This window comes from Podarcis filfolensis (genome assembly GCF_964270895.1).
Source record: "Podarcis filfolensis genome assembly, chromosome: 4".
In the NCBI taxonomy this organism is placed as follows: Eukaryota; Metazoa; Chordata; class Lepidosauria; order Squamata; family Lacertidae; genus Podarcis; species Podarcis filfolensis.
The window spans coordinates 25998278-26019803 of record NC_139607.1 but is presented as its reverse complement, the minus strand read 5'-3'; the positions used below and the strand labels follow the sequence as shown (position 1 = coordinate 26019803).

Here is a 21526-nt window from a genome sequence, read left to right as displayed (position 1 = left end):
ATGAATCAGGCTTCCTCAAGCACTCAACTCAAAGCACTCAAGAAGGCTTAGAGGGGGGGCTGGTTCCCTCTGCCCCTTCTGCTGCTCCTCAGGAGAAAAGCTGACCTTAGGGGCCAGGAAAGAACAGCAAGCAGTGGAGGTAGCAACCCCCATGATTCCTAGTGAAAAGTGATCACTATGCTCACAGATTACAATGAAACATGGAAGGACAGAGGAAGAAAGATTATGAAGGAGGAAGAAGAGGCAGCCACTGCCCCCAACAAAAGGGCCACCTTTACACCCTGCTACTCTGAACTGGCATCCATCGTCCACCTTTGGAGGTAAAGTCCAGTCAAAGGTAACTATGGGGTGTGGTGCTCATCTCTCTTCAGGCCAAGGGAGCCTGCGTTTGTCCACAGGCAGCTTTCTGAGTCATGTGGCCAGCATTACTAAACCAACGGAACACCGTGATGGGAGCCAGAGTGAATGGAAACACCGTTTACCTTCCCGCTGCAGTGGTACCTATTTATCTACTTGCACTTTCGAACTGCTAGGTTGGCAGGAGCTGGGATGGAGCAACGGGAGCTCACCACTGTCGAGCGAATTTGAACCACCAACCTTCCGATCGGCAAAGAAGCCCAGTGGTTTAGACCACCCTCACCCCTAAAAAAAAAACCTACAGCACCCAGTATTCCCAGGCAGTCTCCCATCCAAGTACGAACCAAACCTGACCCTGCTTAGCTTCCGAGATCAGAAGAGATTGGGTGTGCTTAGGGTAGTATGGCCATACACATACTATGGGGAATAAGACAGAGTGGGGAAGAATAAAGGTGGGCAGCTTGCTTGAGGTATGTTCAAGTAGAGTTCAGCAGAAGCCTGAAGCTCAATTCCAGAGGATTTCACCATAGAAAAATGTGTGGGTGGTGGAAGGCCAAGAGGAATACAAGAATCTGGTGAAGACTAACATGTTTAGGGTAGATTAGCTTTTGAACAACAAAACCCACTTAGTCAGATGCACAAAAATGTGTGCCATGATGAATATGCTAGTTCGGAAGGCAGCTTTTCTCAACCTCATGCTCTCCAGATGTTTTGAACATCAGCGTCAGTCATCATGGTCAATGGTCAGGAGTGAAGACTATTGTAGTCCAAAATGTATGGAGGGTGCCAGATTGGATAAGGCAGTTTTAAGGTGGCAGAAGACTCTGCTGCATCAGACTAACACAGCTACCTGCCCGAAATTTGTATCTTCCTATCCCCATGATCTCACTAATCACATTGTGGCACAGTTTCTAAATGTTGCATGCAACTTTTAATGGCAACTTCACCATTCTAAATAGTCTGCTGGCAAATCTATTCACTCATCAACGAATACATAAATAAAAACATAGTGCAGTTTGAAAAACTATTCAGACTTGCTTCTTGCTGTTCAGCTTATCGCATGTGGCAAAGATGTACAGACGGCTTATCAGATAAACAATCTCAAGGGGAGAAAGAACAATTCGCTATCAGAAATAACAGTAATATAAAGGTTAATACAAATATTTATTACAAAAATACTTATGAAAGACGAAATATTGGAGCACTAGGAGGAGAGTAATGATTAAATTAACTGATTCAGGGGTGATACCCTGTGTATGTATTGTGTAATAAACTCTGCCATTAAATCCCAATGTGTTGTCATAACATCCAGAAACTGTTCATAAGGGTGCTGCCTTCGCTGTTTGTTTGTCTGAATCTGGATGGTGCTGACTGATAAAAAGTTAACTACAATCACTGAAGCTAGCTTTAAATTCACCAGTGGGATCATCACATACCATGTCTGCTTTAAACCAGGCCCTGCCACATTCTGTAAAGGGAAAGGGAAAGGGAACCCTGACCATTAGGTTCAGTCGTGGCCAACTCTGGGGCTGCAGCGCTCATCTCGCTTTATTGGCTGAGGGAGCCGGCATACAGCTTCTGGGTCATGTGGCCAGCATGACTAAGCCACTTCTGGCGAACCAGAGCAGCGCACGGAAACGCTGTTTTCCTTCCCGCCGGAGTGGTACCTATTTATCTACTCACACTTTGACGTGCTTTCGAACTGTAGGTTGGCAGGAGAAGGGACCGAGCAACGGAAGCTCACCCCATCACGGGGATTCAAACCGCCAAACTTCTGATCGGCAAGTCCTAGGCTCTGTGGTTTAACCCACAGCGCCACCCGCGTCCTCACCTTTATTGTTATTATTATTTTAGAAAAAGACACTGTGGAATGAGGGAACAAACAGTAGCAGCCATTGGTAGCTCTGGACATCTGTCTTTGCAGGTGTAGAAGGAGGTCCATGGACAGAGAAAAGGCCTATGCCTGGAGAACCTCTTCAATGAAGGTGCAAAATCTCTGTGGCTGCTCTCCCTTCTCTGTCAGTTGCAGGGAGAAAAGGGGGACACTTTAGGGGCAGGGGTACACTGGAGGTGAATCTGTTCCTTCAACACATCTCTAACAATAGAGGGGGAAACTCTGGAACTGGAACTTTGCCTCCAGCGACCCAGCCACCACATGCACACAGCTTCTGCCCTGGCCAACGCAAGGCTAGGAGACCTTTGGATCTGGTCGTTCTCCCATCACAGATCCTCCATTCCCTGCTGTCTCTGGATTACGCTGTTAAAATTTTCATATATTGTGCTTAGGCATGTCAGAGAATTTTCATGGAAAGGAAAACAGAAGTGGAAATGGGCAATGTTTGCTTAGTCACCCTGTGTCCAGAATGGAAATCAGTGAGTGTAGAAATAATTACAGCATTAATTCTATTAAATTGTTAAAGTTCTGCACATTTCTTAAATAAGCACGTAAATTATGTTAAATAGCAACAATGAGATGCATAACATAGCATTAGGCAGAAACTGAACTGCAGTGGAGTGGAAACAGTGATGATAGAAATCAAGTCAGAAATCGCCGCATTCTTACTTCTCTAACTACCCATCATCTACCAAATTTCAGGTCAGTTTACATGGCATTTATCTGGCTCCTCTCCCTTACTTTATTTAAAAGAAAGGGCAAATTTACTACAAATTCTGGAAAACATACACCATACAATTCAGTTTTTGAAAGCATACCACTTCAGAAAGCATGAGTCATCAAACGACTGAATGCCTCTCTTCCAATTCACTATCCATTGAAAAATAACATGAGAAGGATTCTAAACAAGTCTGAAACTGGAGTTTTCCAATATATAGGGTATTTTCTACATGGCAGGGGCGTGTTATTGAAACATGAATACTTCACTGTTATTCTGAAGTGCTGCCATTCTGGGGGGACTAGATACAGATCTTCTTGCTTTATCAGTAAAATACAAATGCAGAACTATAGGAAGGACCCACTATTGTCATTTTGGTGGTTTGCTTATAGCCTCTGGGTATGCAATAGCAATGCATGGATGGAGCAGAGCTTGGGATGCTAGGATTTGCTGATCAGAAGGTCGGCGGTTCAAATCCCCGCGATGGGGTGAACTCCCATTGCTTGGTCCCAGCTCCTGCCAACCTAGCAGTTCGAAAGCATGTCAAAGTGCAAGTAGACAAATAGGTACCACTCCAGTGGGAAGGTAAATGGTGTTTCCGTGCACTGCTCTGGTTCGCCAGAAGTGGTTTAGTCATGCTGGCCACATGACCCGGAAGCTGTACGCCGGCTCCCTCGGCCAATAAAGCGAGATGAGCGCTGCAACCCCAGAGTCGGTCACGACTGGACCTAATGGTCAGGGATCCCTTTACCTTTAATCATGCTATTTAATCCTGCTAGTAAAGTAATGTCTGATTTGGTCCTGGGAATTCTCATGTTGCCTCTCATTTTCTTAGCTGCTCTATGAAAAGTGGGGATGGTGGAACAGCTTGAGTGGTGGATTCTTATTTCCCTTGGTCCCCTGGCAAATATTTGAACTTGCCACCTTCCAGATCCAGCTTTGATTATGGTCTGGCAGTTTGATGTACAGTTACACATTCCTGAAAACAGGGGTGCCAACTTGAATAAAAGATTGGGTGAGGCAGGTAAGCCTGCATAATCAATCACATTTGAATGTCAATGCCCATAATCTTTGGGGTCCCCCGCACCTTCAAATATTTTAGTGGGGTGTGTGAAGTCCCCTCGGCCCCTAGGAGTTGGCTCCTATGCCTAAAAAAAAGGTTTCGCATCACCAAAAAGGAGGACAGCAATTTCCATACCGTTTCCACATGGTAATTTATATCTATAGACGCACATTTTGAATACTAACTATAACTTGAATAGAAATACTATACATCTCGCCATAGTAAGTTGCAGTCTAACAGGATGGCCCCTCTGGAATTTGTCAAGCACATGCACACACACATACACATGAATTTGCAGATCTGTCTGTGATTGGCTACCCTGACCTTTCACACACCCTTTCAAACATATGCATTTGGAGTGGAGCCCTAACTTGGCAGAGAGAGAGAGAGAGAGAGAGAGAGAGAGAGAGAGAGAGAGGAGACGAGACCTAAAATACAGGACAAAACTGTATCCATACAGGACATAACATTTTACACTGGAATACAGTGGTACCTAAGGACGCGGGTGGCGCTGTGGGTTAAACCACAGAGCCTAGGACTTGCCAATCAGAAGGTCGGCAGTTCGAATCCCTGTGATGTGGTGAGCTCCTGTTGCTCGGTCCCTGCTCCTGCCCACCTAGCAGTTCAAAAGCACCTCAAAGTGCAAGTAGCTAAATAGGGACCGCTCCGGCGGGAAGGTAAACGGCGTTTCCATGTGCTGCTCTGGTTCGCCAGAAGCGGCTTAGTCATGCTGGCCACATGACCCAGAAGCTGTCTACGGACAAACGCCGGCTCCCTCAGCCTATAGAGCGAGATGAGCGCGCAACCCCAGAGTCGGTCACAATTGGACCTAATGGTCAGGGGTCCCTTTACCTTTACCTTTACAGTGGTACCTTGGGTTAAGAACTTAATTCGTTCCGGAGGTCTGTTCTTAACCTGAAGCACCACTTTAGCTAATGGGGCCTCCTGCTGCCGCTGCGCCGCCACTGCACGATTTCTGTTCTTATTCTGAAGCAAAGTTCTTAACCCGAGGTAATATTTCTGGGTTAGCGGAGTCTGTAACCTGAAGCATATGTAACCCAAGGTACCACTGTTATGGGAGAATTGTGTGCCTGTCCGTCCAGTCAGCTGCCTAGGTGTTGTTGATGGGCAACTTCAAGGCCCTTGCTTTTCCTTTCTGTGGTTCGTTATCATCAAACCAAACTTAGCTTGGATAGCCCTCAAACAGAGGACACCTTCACCTTTTCCCTCTGTACGGCAGGATACATGGCCATGCTACCTGTCAGTTACCTGATGAACATCATCCTGTTTGTTTTTGCAGTCCCTGCTGGAGCCCCTGTGCATGGCTGTGGAATACAGCACAGTATGGCGGGTCATAAATGCTTGCTCATGAACTTTTCACCATAATTTCCAAAGCATTTCCCTTTTATTACTTGTGGGAAGGTAAGCTGTGTCCAAGTCTTTCTGTTGAAGGAATGCTTGTGTGTGTGTCTATACTTTCCCCTAGGTTTTCTCTTAGATAACCTAATGTAGGTCACATCCAAAATGTAATCTCGGTGCTGTAGGGGTGAGGAAGAAATCGGGAATGTGGTTTTTCCCCCATCTCCAAATGTTCTGGATACTACCATGCTAAAGTTATGAGGGTGTGTGACAGAGCTTTTCATATTTAGGTCGTCCCTGGGCAAACTGGGGGAAGGGATTTGAGAGAAAAATAGGGAGAAAGCAATCATTTCAGATGTCACACAGAAAACATTTCCAAGCTCAAGCCATAATGTATCAGCAGGCCCTAAGAAATAGCTCCAGATCTGACTGTAAATTGATCATGATTAGATACTACAAGGGAGAAGACTGGTGGTGATAATCTTTTATTTAACAATATTTGAGGCAACGGAAGAAGTCAGTCACTACTGAGTACAAAGCTCACTATTGCCCCTAGAGTTTGTCTAGGTTTTCCTAATAACTTCCCTGACAGAATGCTAATCTACTTTATTCTAAGTGCACTTTCTAAAATGATACAGACCATATTTCATTTCTTTCTGCAGCAGCTCCTTTTGAGTTATTATTATTCCCATTTTTCGGACTGGGAACTGAGGTTGAGAAATAAGGGCTCCTCCAAGGCCACCCATTGAGTTTCCATCTTAAGTAATATTTGAACCCGGGTCAAAGTCCAGCATGTGAGCCAGGGGACCACACTGGCTGCCTCTGCCTGCCCTCCCCTCTCTTCTTTTAAACAGGCAGGCATTATTCGGCATACTTAACATACATCCTGTGTACTTTGCTATGATTGATGCTGCAGAAATGCATAATTAAAAAAGAAAAAAAAGCGAGGACTTTTAAAGCCTGTTTACTTCAGTGACTCCTGTGAAACAAATGTTTCTTTCTCCTGGTGTCGCCCACCCACAGAAAAGGAACTGAACAAAGATGGCTCTGTTAGGCCTCTCCGCACTAGAGAATTCCTCGAGAGGCCACACTGCGCTAGAGTCCTGCCGAGACCCATTCAGCCTTACACGACACTCATACACCCTGTACAACTAATTACACGTCAGATTAGTGATTTCATTATTACCCCACTGCCACTAATTAAAATGGCATTGATATTTCTCAAGTAGTTTTATATGTTTACACAGTTCAGAAACTCTTTCTCCCCGTTTCCAAAAGTTAAAAAAAAGAGGAAGGTAGGAGTGATTTTCCTAATATCTGTGGAGACATACTACTAAAGAAAAACTGACTTGCAAAACTTTAATCCATATTCATGGCGTGACTCTTTCTGGATATGCCCCCCCCTCCTGGTTAGTAACTTCCCCCACCTCCAAAATCATCTTCTCCTACAAAGTCTCAGCAGTCCCTGAATCGGCAAACTTGACAGATGAATGTCAGCCTTCCACACTGAGCTTTATTACCAATTTGGGTTGCCCGACGAAGTAACTAATGAAAGTTACATCATTCTAATCTACATTCATTGTTTTAATTGTCTGAATCTCCAACAGAACAAAGTAACACTATAGTTTTATGGTATTTGATTAATGAGGGCAGGAAAATTGAAGTTTTTTTTTTGCAATAAAACTTGGGGGGGAGGGAGAAAAATCAACAGACTTTTATATATTTTTCCCCTTATGATTTTAATTTAATGGCTCGTGTTTTCATTACTGCAGAGGCTGTACACTTTAGCTTGCAATTATGTCCCATCTGTGAAGCACTGTGTTATTACAGTTTATTCTAGTAGCTTTTCAATCACTTTTGAGTTGTGCTTTACAAGTATTCTTGCAGCAGGTGGGCTTACTGGCATGGGACCAGAAACACACAAAGCGCAAAGCTGGAGTTTAATGGCAGCCATATGCATGTAGCACAGAACGCCAGCCTTCCTCCATATGCCGCTAAGCAGCCCCTTCAGCCTGCCAGTCACTCTTCTTACTGACTACCGTCTCTAAGTAGTTTTCCGTCAGGGAAAAATATACCAAGGCAGCAAATTTCTCCAGTGCACCATCCTTATTACTGAGACAACCCTGTCATTAGCAAAAGCACAATGAACCTGATCTGGAGATGCATACCAATTAGGTTGCATGAAGCACTTTCCCCCCCGTCTTATCTCTATGGAAACTCAGCCTCCCTGGCTGCAGTGGACAATCAGTAATGTTCCATCCATCCATATGTCACCTAGTTAACACTGTACACTTTTATGCAAACCACACACACACACACACACACACACACACAAAGAAGCCCACCCAAAACGCACCCCCCCTACCAAGCCTGCTCTAACTCCTCCTCCCCTTCCCGAACAAAAAGTAAAGAAATGAAAAGGAAGGAAAATGTGTGTGTCTCAGTACTTTGGAGACTGCATCTTTAATCTGTTGTCTGTCTCACATACTCATATCTCCCAGTCGTAGTTAAAATATGAAGAATCCAGATAATGGCTCCCCCCCCCCCAGCCCTGAAACTAAACACAATTGCAAATGATTTCAAAAATGCTTTCCTTTTGAAATGTGCACATTACATAAAGTGCAAGACTTTATGTAACTCGGAACTTACTGTGGGATAACAGTCTATGACACTGGTGTTGTTGTGTTTTTGTTGTTTTGTAACTTAAGAGTGCACACTAGAATAATACATAGTGACAGTGACATGTTATAATTCTGATCTCCCCCTTGCACCCACACTTTGAACCAGGAAAAAAAAGGGAAATTCATATCCTGAAATTCCAGCCTGGTGGCTGGGGAGTCAGGGGGAAGGCTGTTAAAAAATACAATAAGATAGACACATTCTATTTTTGGCAGTGATGCTTTTTGACTTTCTCTGCCTCTGCTTTCCTTTTTAAAAGTCTCTTTGTAAAGGAGGGGGAAGGGTTTGGGACAAGATTGCCACAATATTGATTTTGGTCCCTGTAGATTTTGTCTGCTGTTTAATTTAGGACAATGGTAAGCAGACATGTCACAATGAGATTATAAACTGCAAGAGGACTTTTAAAACATATAATTTTTAAAGCACTTAAAAATAAAAACCCCACCCTTATATTCCATCAATGCCCTTCTCCAGCAGTTTATGTTGCTTTTGTACTCCAATATTTTTGCATAGTAAATTACAAAAACAAAATATGTTTAAATGTTAGCTCTGCTCCCCCTATCCACCACCCATTCCTTATGGCTAGCTACAACTACCCAATGAGTTTGGCTTTAAACAGTTGCCCTATTTAAAAAAGAAAATAGCAAAGAATCATTTAATGATTTCACTATAGGTTAGGGGTGCATATAAATAGACAAAATGATTATGTTGATTATGTTTAACACAGAACTCTTTTACTCAGAAGTATGTGCCACTGATTTCAGTGGGGCTTAGTCCCAAATAAGTGTGCACAGGATTGCTGCCATGGGGGTGGGGGGTGAGGGAAAATAGGTTGCCCCACACTTTAAATTTCTACTAAGAGTTTCTGTCATTTCAAAATTAATGTTTCTGACACTGTGTCCATAAATACCAACTTTAATCTGTGAGTGCATTATAAGAAACCCACCACCAAAATATAGAAAGAACCATGCCTATTAAATCAGGAATTATTGGAAACTGACATAAACAGTTAGATGGCAGTCGGGAAGGGGGAAACCTAAGGAAAACCTGGCACACAGATTTCTGGTAGAAAAACAGATTACTACTGTGTCAGTGCTTATGATATTCCCTAGGCACCATCACTTATAGAAGAACATTTTTTTTATTATAATAAAAGGCAAATCTGAATAGGTGGGAAATTCAACTAGCAATTGAAAACCGAATAGTGTTGTCCTGTGGGAATTGTATTACTTGGTAGGCTTCTCTGCCCCATCACCCCATGCTAAAAAGTTTAACTCATTACGGATTGGGGGGGGGGAAACCTTTTTCAAAATAATAATTACCAGTAGTCCTTCAGAACAATTGCAAGGAAAGAGGAGAGAGAGCTGTGTGGAGCTATCCACTCAGCACCTGTAGACCTTTTGTGAAGTTTGAAGGCAGGGAAATCAAATGCAGCACTTATGCTGTGTGGTTGCATCAAGCAGTCTTAATACGATTTACCAAAATGCAGATTTGCAGCAAGAAGAAACATGGATAATCATGTAGGGCAAAATCCTAGCTCTACTGAAGATTTGGCAGAATTTTCAGGGGCCGTTCAATGTGGCCAGGACTAGAGTGGAGGGATATTCACTTGTTACTAACAATCCATAACCTTTTTCAAGTAGAAAAGTCAAGCAAACTGCCCAGTTAAAATAAAAGGACACAATATAGGTGCGTTTGTGCAAGCATGTGCAAACCCACCCACCCCTCATTTAAGCAAAAGACTTAAGCAAGTAATTAATGTGAATTTTGTGATATTCAAGTAACATGTTTAAAACGAATGTATGTTAAATGCTGTAAAGATTCTGAAGTTTCAAACGGAGATCAGATTTCACAAAGTGGCAAACCTTCATGCGCATCAAACAATTGAACTAAAATATGCATAATCTGTGACAAAAAATAATGAGTGTAACATGCAGCTGGATCAGGCTCAAAGGCTGTATGGCTGATGAACTACATGAGAATCTCAGAACTGTAGAGTTGGAAGGGACCTGCAGAGTCATCTAATTCAAGCCCCTGCAATGCAGGAATGTTGTTGTTGTTTGGTAAACATTGTTTTTTTGGCAGTATCCATCTCTGAAGTTCCCTCTCTGAAGTTCCCTTCCGAAAAACTCTTTTGTAGGGTGATTGTTCCAGCTACCTGGAACAGATAGGTTGGGCAAAAAAGGTGGCAGTGGAAAATCAAAAAAAGATAAGACTGATGATGTTCTTCTCAGGCTAAGGAAGTACAACAGCTTCGGAAACATCACAGTATGAAGTGGCATGGGATTGGCTTTCTGAAATCTCCTGATTTCGGGAATTAGAGTTACTGGCTGTGGTGCTAGCATGTTCTTCCTCCAGCCAACACCTCCTGGTGATACCTGAAATCGGTGTCTTACACAGCAGCTGTGCTCACACATAATGCTAAACCATGGATTAATGAGCCCGAGTGAAAGATCAGATACCTTTTTTTCCTTCCTCCACTCTTCCCCTCTCACACAGCCTGGAAGATTTCTACTGAGTTTAGTTTCACTTTGAAATAATCTCGGCTTAGTTTTACGTACAAACCAGGGATCTTGGATTAAAGCAAGCTCGTTAGTTTCCTAATGCACCAGCTTTAAACCATGAGTTATAAAGCTGATGTTTTAAAGGAACTGGAGTTTGCTTTAAACACTTGCACTGCAGAATGAAACTTGGTTTGTTCAATTTCTGGCCTAAAAAATCCCAGCTAAAGATTTTCCCTTTGCCTTCCATTAATGCTTCATTAATTACAAAATGTACATTTATATTAATCAATGCTCATGAACATCAAGGAAAGAAGCATAAATCAAAATCAAAGAAGGCACCCCTTTCCGAAATATATTTATTCATATGATTTCCTGAACTCTTTATAAATACATTTACTCCTATTTATTTATTTTAGATTCCCAGTCTGGCTTTATTCAGAGTGTATCTGGGAAAATATATTTGTTGTATGAAGCATTCTTATCAAAAGTGAATTTATTGCCCCAGAATAAAATAAACTTAGATTTGATTCACATATATGAATCATGTACATGAATAATGTTGATAGCAGCCTAAGGCTCATTCCACATTTTCCCAATAGGGACACTTCTTGGAATGCCTTGGAAGCAAATTATGTTCCACAACACTGTTCCCAGTGCATTCTGGGAAATATGGCCTGGGGAAGCAGCGTGAGGTTCTTCCTACAGCTTCCCAATGGTGCTGCTTTCTGGTGAGACTCAGCAAGGCAAGCAGTATTTGAAATGACTGAACAATTTTTGCCCCTCATTCTTCAACTTCAAAACCTTTCAAGTACTCAGTGGCTACACATTTCTCTATCAAATACAAAACAAAAAACCAGAAAGACCCGATTATGGCCAGAAATTAAATATTACAAATACAATAGCTAAAGCGTGTCTCGACTTTCTTGGTCAGACCATTGTCACTAGGGGTTGCCAGGCTAGGAGCAACCCAGACCCTGAGATTTCAATGCCCCAAACCAAGGACAGGGCCCTGTGACATCATAGGAGTGGCCCCTGGTGGCATCATTAAGCATGATACATTAAGCACCGATGGCAGGCGCTGGCAGCATGTTATTCAAATACAGTGGTACCTTGCGTTAAGTACTTAATTCGTTCTTAACCTGAAACTGTTTTTAACCTGAAGCACCACTTTAGCTAATGGGGCCTTCCGGTGCCACCACACAGTTTCTGTTCTCATCCTGAAGCAAAATTCTTAACCTGAGGTAATATTTCTGGGTTAGCGGAGTCTGTAACCTGAAGTGTATGTAACCCGAGGTACCACTGTAAAAAACATGAAGTCTGAAAAGTGGTGCAGCGATAAAACTGCTAGTACATTTGCAAAAGTTAAGCAGGGTCCAGTATGGTTTCAAATGGGATGGGATGAGATTCCTGCATTGAAGGGGGTTGAAGTAGATGACCCTTGAGGTCCCTTCCAACTCTGTAATTCTATGATTCTATGAAATGGTTGAAAATTGGGAGCAGAACCTTAACTTAACTTAACTTGCTTGCTGCAAACTGTTCTTGTGAACAGATGGTGTTAATGTTGCAGCTGTCCATCAGTACCTTGCCCCAACTGCACATGCACACTAATAACCCTATCCTCCTCTTAAGCCCACCTCAGCTCTATTTCTTCCTCTGGTCTCCCTCCCACCACTTAGCCTTGCAGACAAGGTTAACTGGGAGAGGGGACAAGGGCAGACATTCCAGAGAGTCTGTGCAATAATTTTCAGAGATGGAGGTTAATTGGGAGAGGGAAGAAGGAAGCAAAGTGGCATAGACCTCACAGAGAGTCATAATCTGAAGCCAACCCCTGGTGGGCTGAAAATTGCAAACCGCATGCACAATCTTCTTAATACTTTTCATGTAAAAAGCATTCTTGCCCACCTGGAGATTGTAGACCCCTAACGGCCAGATGAAGACTCCAGGTCAGCCCTGGAGGTCTGGCAACTCTAGTAGCCACCCATTCATGGTGGACAAACCACATGAAGCTTCAACTCTCCAGCCCACAGAATTAGTTTTTCATCCATGTGAGCTTTTGTTGTAAACCTCGCATTCAGTTAATAAAACCCTAGGATCAAGATTTAGAGTAGGAGATGGAGGAAACCTAAGACATCAGCTGCAGAAATCATGCACAATTAATTTTGTTAAAAAATTAATGCACTTCTAAAAATAGAAGAAGATGGCAATTAATATGGAGTGAATGAGTAGCAGCTCTTGGAAGAGAAAGTTATGCAAAGAAATGAGGGCCAAACACAGACCTTATATGAGCCAGGAGAAGGAATGGGACTGCCAATCAATAGGGAAGCTCATGCTAAAGTCCAAGCACTTCCAGCCAAGAAGATCAGGTAGAAGGAAATGTGAAAAGCCTCTGCCCAGACCCTGGGGAGCCATTGCCTGTCAACACTCAGCTAGATGGACACACGATCTGATTGGGAATTGTTGTTATCAGTGTTATTTTGTTATTTTTCTAGAAAAAGAGGTGCCGGAACTCACCATGAACACCTCCCTAATTCTCTTAGAATGGTTATGGCGCCCACCTGAGAGATGCCAGAACCCACCTGAGAGGTGCTGGAACGGAGTTCCGGCAAGTTCCAGCTGAAAAAGCCATTATTATTATATTATTATTATTTCCTCCTTCATCTGAAGAACACAGGATGGTGTAGAATATAAAAACAAGAATATATACCCCAGTAACAAACAAAAACGGGATGCAGGTGGTGCTGTGGGTTAAACCACAGAGCCTAGGACTTGCTGATCAGAAGGTCGGCAGTTCGAATCCCTGCCATGGGGTGAGCTCCCGTTGCTCGGTCCCTGCTCCTGCCAACCTAGCAGTTCGAAAACACGTCAAAGTGCAAGTAGATAAATAGGTACTGCTTCAGCGGGAAGGTAAACAGCATTTCCGTGTGCTGCTCTGGTTCGCCAGAAGCGGCTTAGTCATGCTGGCCACATGACCCAGAAGCTGTATGCCGGCTCCCTCGGCCAATAAAGTGAGATGGGCGCCGCAACCCCAGAGTTGGTCACAACTGGACCTGGTCAGGGCCCCTTTACCTTTAACAAACAAAACAGTAAAACTCTCACTCTCTCTCTCTCTGTGTCTGTCTCTCTCTCTCACACACACACGGTTTAAAAGGCCATAGATTGTTTTATAAGTGAAAGCCCTGGGAAAAGGGCAATGTTTTTGCCTGGCACCTAAAGATAAAGTCATGGGAAAAAGAAAGTGCACCCTCTTTGAATTCTGTGATTTTACATATGAGGACATAATAACAATAATCTGTTCCTTTGCAGGTCTTAAAATTAGGTAAACACAACCCCAGATGAACAACAACACATGATATATTACACCATGTCATGTTTTATTTAACAGAAATAAAGCCAAAATGGAGAAGCCATTGAATTCTGCACCAGCTGAAATTTTTGAACCGTCTTCAGAGACAGCCCCACGTACAACGTGTTGCAGGAATCTAATTACCAGAGCATAGACAGTTGCAGTAATCTAGGTTACCAGAGCACAGACAAATTAGGCTATCCTTGTCCAGGCAGGAGTGCAGCTGGGCTACCAGACGAAGCTGATGGAAAGCACTCTGTGCCACTGAAGCCATGTGAGCATCAAGCAATACTGATGGATCCAGAAATACCCACTCCTTCAGAAGGGAGTGCAACCCCATCAAGATGAGGCAACCTCACATCCATCCAGTCTAGGGAACCACCCACTAACAGTACCTCAGTCTTATCTGGATTGAGCTTCAGTTTATTGGCTCTCATCCGTCCACTACCAAGGGAAGAAAACAGTCCTGAACACCCACTGCCACACCTGCAGAGGTAAAGGAGAAGTAGAGCTGTACTCCAAAACTCTGGATGACCCCATTCCACAGTTTTATGTGGATGTTAAACAGCATAGGGGATAAAATTGAACCCTGAGGAACCCCACACTGAAGGTTCAGTGGGACTGAAGAGCACTCCCCATGTATCACCCTCTGGAAAGAACCATTGCAAAGCAGTGCCACCCACTCAGACAACTGCTCTAGAAGGTCAGTGGTATCAAAAGCCACAGAGGTTGAGGAGAATTAACAAGGACACATTTTCCCTGTCTCTCCCTGACAGAGGATACAGGGAGACTAAAGCAGTTTCTGTGCCAAAACTGGACCCTAAACCGTAGTTGAAATGGATCTAGAAAACCAGTTTCCTCCAAGAGTGCCAGGAACTAGTCTGTGACTACCCACTCAAGAAGGGGAGACTGGAAACCAGCCGATAATTACTTAGATTTTTCTAATGCAGGGAGCATTTCTTTGAGGAGTCGTTTTACCACTGCCTTCTTCAAGCAGGCAGGGACCACCACCTATTGCAAAGAGGTATGGATCACCTCCCTGGCCCAGCCAGCTGCCCCCTTTCTACTAGTTTTTATGACCCAATAGGGTCCAGAGCACAAGCAGTCACCCTGTGGGGTGGTTCCCTCCGTGAGGGAGCCTTCCCAGACCCGCTGAAAGAGGCAGTTATTAAACCGCTTCTGAAAAAAACATATTTAGACCCAGCCAATTTGACCAACTATCACCCAATCTCAAATCTTCCATTCCTGGGGCAAGGTGATTGAGCGGGTGGTTGCTGAACAACTCCAAGCAACTCCTGGAGGATGCAGACCATTTGGATCTCTTCAGGCCTCACCATGGGACTGAAACTGCCTTGGTCGCACTGGTTGATGATCTCCAGCGGGCTAGGGACAAAGGTGAAAGCTGCTTCCTAGTTCTGCTGGATCTCTCAGCGGCTTTTGATACCATTGATCATGGCATAATTCTGGACCGTTTGGGGGGACTGGGAGCTGGTTCCGCTCCTTTCTCGTGGGCCGTGTCCAGAAAGTGGTGTTGGGGGATGAGTGTTCAGACCCCTGGGCTCTCACTTGTGGGGTGCCTCAGGGTTCCGTCCTCTCCGCCTTGCTTTTTAACATCTACACGAAGCCGATGGGAGAGATCATCAGGGGGTTTAGGCTGGGTGTTCATCAATATAAAGACGATACCCAGCTCTACCTCTCTTTTAAATCAGAACCAGTGAGGGCAGTGAAAGTCCTGTGTGAATGTCTGGAGGCGGTTGGAAGATGGATGGCGGCTAACAGATTGAGGTTGAATCCTGACAAGACAGAAGTACTGTTTTTGGAGGACAGGGGGCGGGCTGGTGTGGAGGACTCCCTGGTCCTGAATAGCGTAACTGTGCTCCTTAAGGAGCAGGTGTGCAGCCTGGGAGACATTTTGGACTCACAGCTGTCGATGGAGGCGCAGGTCAATTCTGTGTCCAGGGCAGCTGTCTACCAGCTCCATCTGGTACGCAGGCTGAGACCCTACCTGCCCGTGGATTGTCTCACCAGAGTGATGCATGCCCTAGTTATTTCCCGCTTGGACTACTGCAATGCACTCCATGTGGGGCTACCTAAAAGGTGACTCAGAAACTGCAGTTAATCCAGAATGCAGCAGCTATATTGGTGACTGGGAGTGGCCACTGAGACCATATAAGTAACACCGGTCCTGAGAGACCTACATTGGCTCCCGGTATGTTTCCGAGCACAATTCAAAGTGTTGGTGTTGACCTTTAAAGCCCTAAACGGCCTCGGTTCAGTATACCTGAAGGAGCGTCTCCACCCCCATTGTTCTGTCCGGACACTGAGATCCAGCATCAAGGGCCTTCTGGCAGTCCCCTCACTGAGGGAAGTGGGGTTACAGGAAACCAGGCAGAGGGCCTTCTCAGTAGCGGCACCTGCCCTGTAGAACACCCTCCCATCAGATGCCAAGAAAATAAGCAACTCTCTGATTTTTAGAAGACATTTGAAGGCAGCCCTGTTTAGGAAAGTTTTTAATGTTTAATGCTGTATTGTGTTTTTAATATTTGGTTGGTAGCTGCCCATAGTGGCTGGGGAAACCCAGCCAGATGGGCAGGGTATAAATAAAAAATTATTATTATTATTATTATTATTATTATTATTATCCACATCCTCAAGCCTTACCAACTGAAACTCATCCAACATAACAAGACTAGACAGGACACATACGGCGCAAGGCTTCATAGTGTGCAATGTAGCATTCCTGTGAGCATGTAGTTTCTGTGGGTGATGTGGGTGTTCAGGGCTTTTTTCAGAGGGAACTCACGGGAACTCAGTTCCGGCACCTCTCAGGTGGGTGCCATTGCCATTCTAAGAGAACGAGGGAAGTATTCATTGGTGAGTTCCAGCACCTCTTTTTCTAGAAAAACAGCACTAGATTTGTTTCTAGCAACTATAACAGCACAGACATAGTGCTTAATATATTCTGCGGTAATTTGATGTAGAAAATTGCAGGTTTTAATTTGATATTCAACATATTCATTCAGCAATGGCTCAAGAAGGATGGACGATTGTTTCACAACACAGCTTGAAGTTCCCAAGCCCTTTCTTCCTCCCTATAAGAACTGAGTAAACATTTCATATTTCCTCTGATATTTTCAGCTACTTTTTAAAACTTTCTTTACAATGCTTTATTACACTTCTTTTGCCTTTTGGGGGGGGGGCAGTGTAATTTTTAAAAATCTTTTCTTCCTTTCTTTGTCCATTAAGCAACTGATTCCTTTTTTTTACACAATGATACTGAAGGTCTTTCAAATTCAAAGGTACAATTCTCTTTCCATCACTATTGGGATAATAGCATGTGCTAATGCACATACATTTGTTCTCCTGGTTGCCATTTCTTTAGAATGGCAAGATGCAAACACTACCACTTTACGATTATTGTGCAATTAGCCAAAAAAGAGGGAGGGGAGGTACACATGGAGACGGAGAGAAATTGAATAAAGCACCCTTATGGGGGCAAACTTCCAATGATTTAAGTAATTTATTGCAAATTCAAAAAACTTCAGTGTTGCATGCCCGGGCTTTAAAATGTTATGCTCATTTAAAAAGAAAACCCAGTAAAATGCAATATTGCTTTGATTTTGGTTTACTTTATGGAACACTGCTAAAATCTACACACCAAAATATTGGCATGGTTTTGTGGACCCAAGTAAAACACTAATCTTTCTAAAGGGGACATTATTGCATGCTAATAGACATGGTTAGTCTCAGCACTCAAAACACACTATTTTATACCTGGGGGAAGAAATGCAACATTTCCCCCAATTAGAGCATTCATTTTTTTTTACTGCTGCGTAGAATGCGGCTGCGCAAGGGTCACGTGCATTTACTATACGTTGCTGCTGTTATTGTTGTTGATACTCACAAAATGCCCGTCATTATGATGGATGTGTTGTGGGGAAGAGGGAGGGCTTGCAAATTATTACAAGGGACCCAGGGGGGTGCAGTATGCCTCTGTGTTCAACACAGAAACATTACAGGCATGCCCTGCAGGATTCCGGCCAATGAGAGTCCACCCACTGCCAGGGGGGCCAGGCAATTTTGCCATTGCTCCAACAGGGCACAATCATGCAGCAGTATGTTCTTTTCTCATAGTAAGGAATGAGAAAACGATTCACTTTTTTACGAGAGAAATTGCAGATGGGGGCTAAATCTGCCCTTTGTCCATTGTGAACCCAGCTCCTGAGAATCAAGGCTGCTTAGATTTGCATAGCCCTGCTGTAGATTTTGTGGTCAAGTTAGGAAAGGGCAGCCAACATGATCAAGGGGCTAGCTCCCTTATGAAAAAAGGCTGCAGCTTTTTGGACTTACAGAAAAGGCAAGTGAGAGGTGTTATGGATGGCACAAAGAAAGTGGATGGAGTAAAGTTTTTCTCCTTCTCTTATAACACTAGAAATCGTGCAAACCCAATGAAGATAAATGCTGGGAGATTGAGGGCAGATTTTAAAAAGTACTTTATCACTCAGTCAGACGCACTATAAGGACTTCATATATACTGCACTTTTCCGTGTATAAGACTATGGTTTTTTACTCTAAAATAATGTTCAAAATCTGGGCCCATCTTATACACGGATGGTATCTCCCCCATTTTCTTAAATCAGAGTCCCCCAAAATAGGGGGCGTATTATACATGGGGTCGTTTTATAGACGGAAAAATACGGTGTGTGTATATGTGTGTGTGTAATTTTAGCATAAAATTAATGCCATTTCATATAAAAAGACAGTCTTCCATTAAATCGGTCAGACTTCTGGGGGGAAAGGAACAGGGCACCAGACACTTTTTTTGATTATTGCTGTTCTGTCTTACATACTACTATCAAGAAAAAGCTGAAAGGTGATCGAGGATTCTTTGATTGATTATGCAGAAAAACCTCTAAGAAGCCATCGGTTTAGCAGCTCACCTATGCCTTGCCTTCATTAAAGAATAAGAGGTTCAAATATTTTGTTTTCTCAGTTCAGGGAAGTACAGGAGATCCCATGCGCACAACTCAAACACCTTAATCCACAAAAGGAGATTCATGCCCAGAAACAGGCCTCATTGTTGGGTTATGCAGGTTGGATAGATAAGTGTAAGGAATGAATGAGCATCCAGCCTACGATTCTTGCTGAGACAAAAAAAGCATTTGGTGCAATCTCCTTCTCTTTCTTTACCATCTGCCTTTCAATGCAGAGGCAAATGCACCCTCACGGCCTACACCCTCACAGCTATTCGTGGTGCAAAATTCTTGGGTGCAGCCATCTCAGGATCAGGGTCATTCAATTTCTGCGTCATCACACAAATGAAACAAATTTCGTTTAGGTGGCAACAAGAAGGATGGAAAAATAAGTACCGTATTTTTCGCTCCATAAGAAGCATCGGACCACAAGACGCACCTAGTTGTTGGAGGAAGAAAACAAGAAAAAAATATTCTGAATCTCAGAAGCCAGAACAGCAAGAGGGATCGCTGCGCAGTGAAAGCAGCAATCCCTGTTGCTGTTCTGACTTCTGGGAAGCTGCGCAGCCTGCATTCACTCCATAAGACGCACACACATTTCCCCTTACTTTTTAGGAAGGAAAAAGTGAGTCTTATAGAGCAAAAAATACGGTAAATAAATAAACACAACCTCATTGGCCAGTAGTAGGCAGGGTTGGAGGTTGGTGGGGGGCAGGGGGGAGAGTGGAGCTCCTGTTAGTTCACCATGACTGCATTATACGAAATGGAAAATATATAACCACTGCTGCGAAAATGAACCGCCTCTGTCAGAACGAAGCACAGCTGATTAATCAACATGATATTACCCGAACTGATTAAACAATGAGACGTCCCGGGGTTTTGCTGTCTGTCCTGATGAGTGCGCTCATCATAACTAATAATGCAAAACCCCAGCACATCTCCCTTGGGAGTAAACTACCTTCTAATTTTTATCCCTCAAAAGATTTAATTCCATTGTTATGGAACTTGTATACTCTAAGAACTGTAAACTAATCATTAGTCATTTTCAAACAATGTGACCTTTCTTGCCTTGACAGGTGGAGTGTTTCTGAAAGCGGTCTTGTTGGGTTACATTTATTCGACACAGGAAGGTTCCTGTAGAAACTGCATAGATTACAATACAATCGCTACAGCACTTTATTGATCTCCATTTCTCCCTATCTGATAGATTAGGGGGATCTCTTAAATAATTCATTCTCTTTGCAAATGTTCCATGTGACGACTAGCAAGCATGCTCAGGAGGCCAGGAAGACAGGGACAAAATTTGACTGAAGTGAAAAAAGTACTGATGTAGGTACAGTTTTCACAACAATGCATCTCTTTTAAGGCTACCGAACTCTGGGAATATCTGTATTACAGACCTTAACATTCATTCCCATTTCCCAGTAATCTTTGGGCATTGTAGTTCTGTGATGGGGAGTTGCAAGGTATTTCTAATGGAGAATTTGCAGCATTCCACCGAAGTACCATTCCCAGAATTCTTTAAGGGGAAGCCATGACCTTTAAAGTTGGGGACAGGGAGCACAGGTTGAGGGACCAGATGCTATCCTCAGTTACACCCCTTGTCCTCAGGCCACATCCTTCATAAGCAGTCCTTCGTGGTTTCCTGGGGTGTTTTTGCTTGGTTGCAATGTGATCTTGAACTCTGATAATGCCACTTGCTTGCCTGCTTGGAGGATAAAGAGATGTGCAAGAGATGTACAATAGCCTATTATACAACGGTAAGCTTTACATTCATTGCTGCATCCATCTGTACCTGTAGCTCCACCTACCACTGGCTCAGTGCCGGATTTACGTATAAGCTAAACAAGCTATAGCTTAGGGCCGCACTCTCTTGGGGGATCCAAAAAATGTAAAGGGAAAAAACCTGGATGTACATTTCCAAAATATAAGATAAAAAACAATAAAATAAAATAAAACCTACATATAGCAAATGGCTTTAAATACCTATTAGGTCCATAAATTACCATATAGCATATATTCAACACAAAAAACTGCGACAATTTGTTGTTCACAAAGGACAGCAGGACATATAAAGGGCCCCATTACCTGCAGTAGCTTAGGGCCTCATCAAACCTAAATCTGGCCCTGCACTGGCTGCTAGAACGTTTTCCAGAAGGGAATGTGACCCCTGAGCTGAAAAAGTCCCCCACCCATCCCTTAAAGTATAATGGAAACCAGATATAAGTTTGCAACATATAGAAGTTCGACATTTCCCCAGGTCAACAAAGGTCCACACACTTCAGAATGCAGCAGGAATATTTCTGATTACTTACGAACTGTATGTAGTTGAGGCACCAAGAGTAATAGTAGGATAAGTGAACCTGACCCCCCTCCAGTTTGGAATCAGGAATGATACACAAGCCAAGTTTATGAAAGCTCAGAAGCAAGCAATCCTATATTTTGAGCTTTCAAACCACAGTTGAATTTTAGCACATGTGCATTACCAAAGTGCATCTTGGGAAATTGGCTTGCTTAGTGCAGTGGTCCTTTTCTGCCCCAGTATTTACAACACTGATTCATTATTGTGGGTTTTGTAAGCAAAGTGATTTGTAAGCAACACGGGGTAGCTAACAAAGCAATCCAAGCTATAGGAA

At 43.4% G+C, this 21526-nt stretch overlaps 2 long non-coding RNA genes across 2 annotated transcripts in view; one reads left to right on the top strand and one right to left on the bottom strand.

The window, feature by feature from the left end:
* The window catches only part of LOC310761282, a 364443-nt gene extending 358839 nt beyond the window's left edge, over positions 1–5604 (top strand). Inside the window, exon 4 of the long non-coding RNA XR_014547308.1 lies at positions 5333–5604. This is a non-coding gene — a long non-coding RNA (uncharacterized lncRNA). The remainder of the gene's footprint in view (positions 1–5332) is intronic.
* LOC310761289 overlaps positions 1–21526 on the bottom strand; it is a 374003-nt gene that overhangs the window by 224361 nt on the left and 128116 nt on the right. The gene's annotated exons all lie outside the window — the stretch shown is intronic.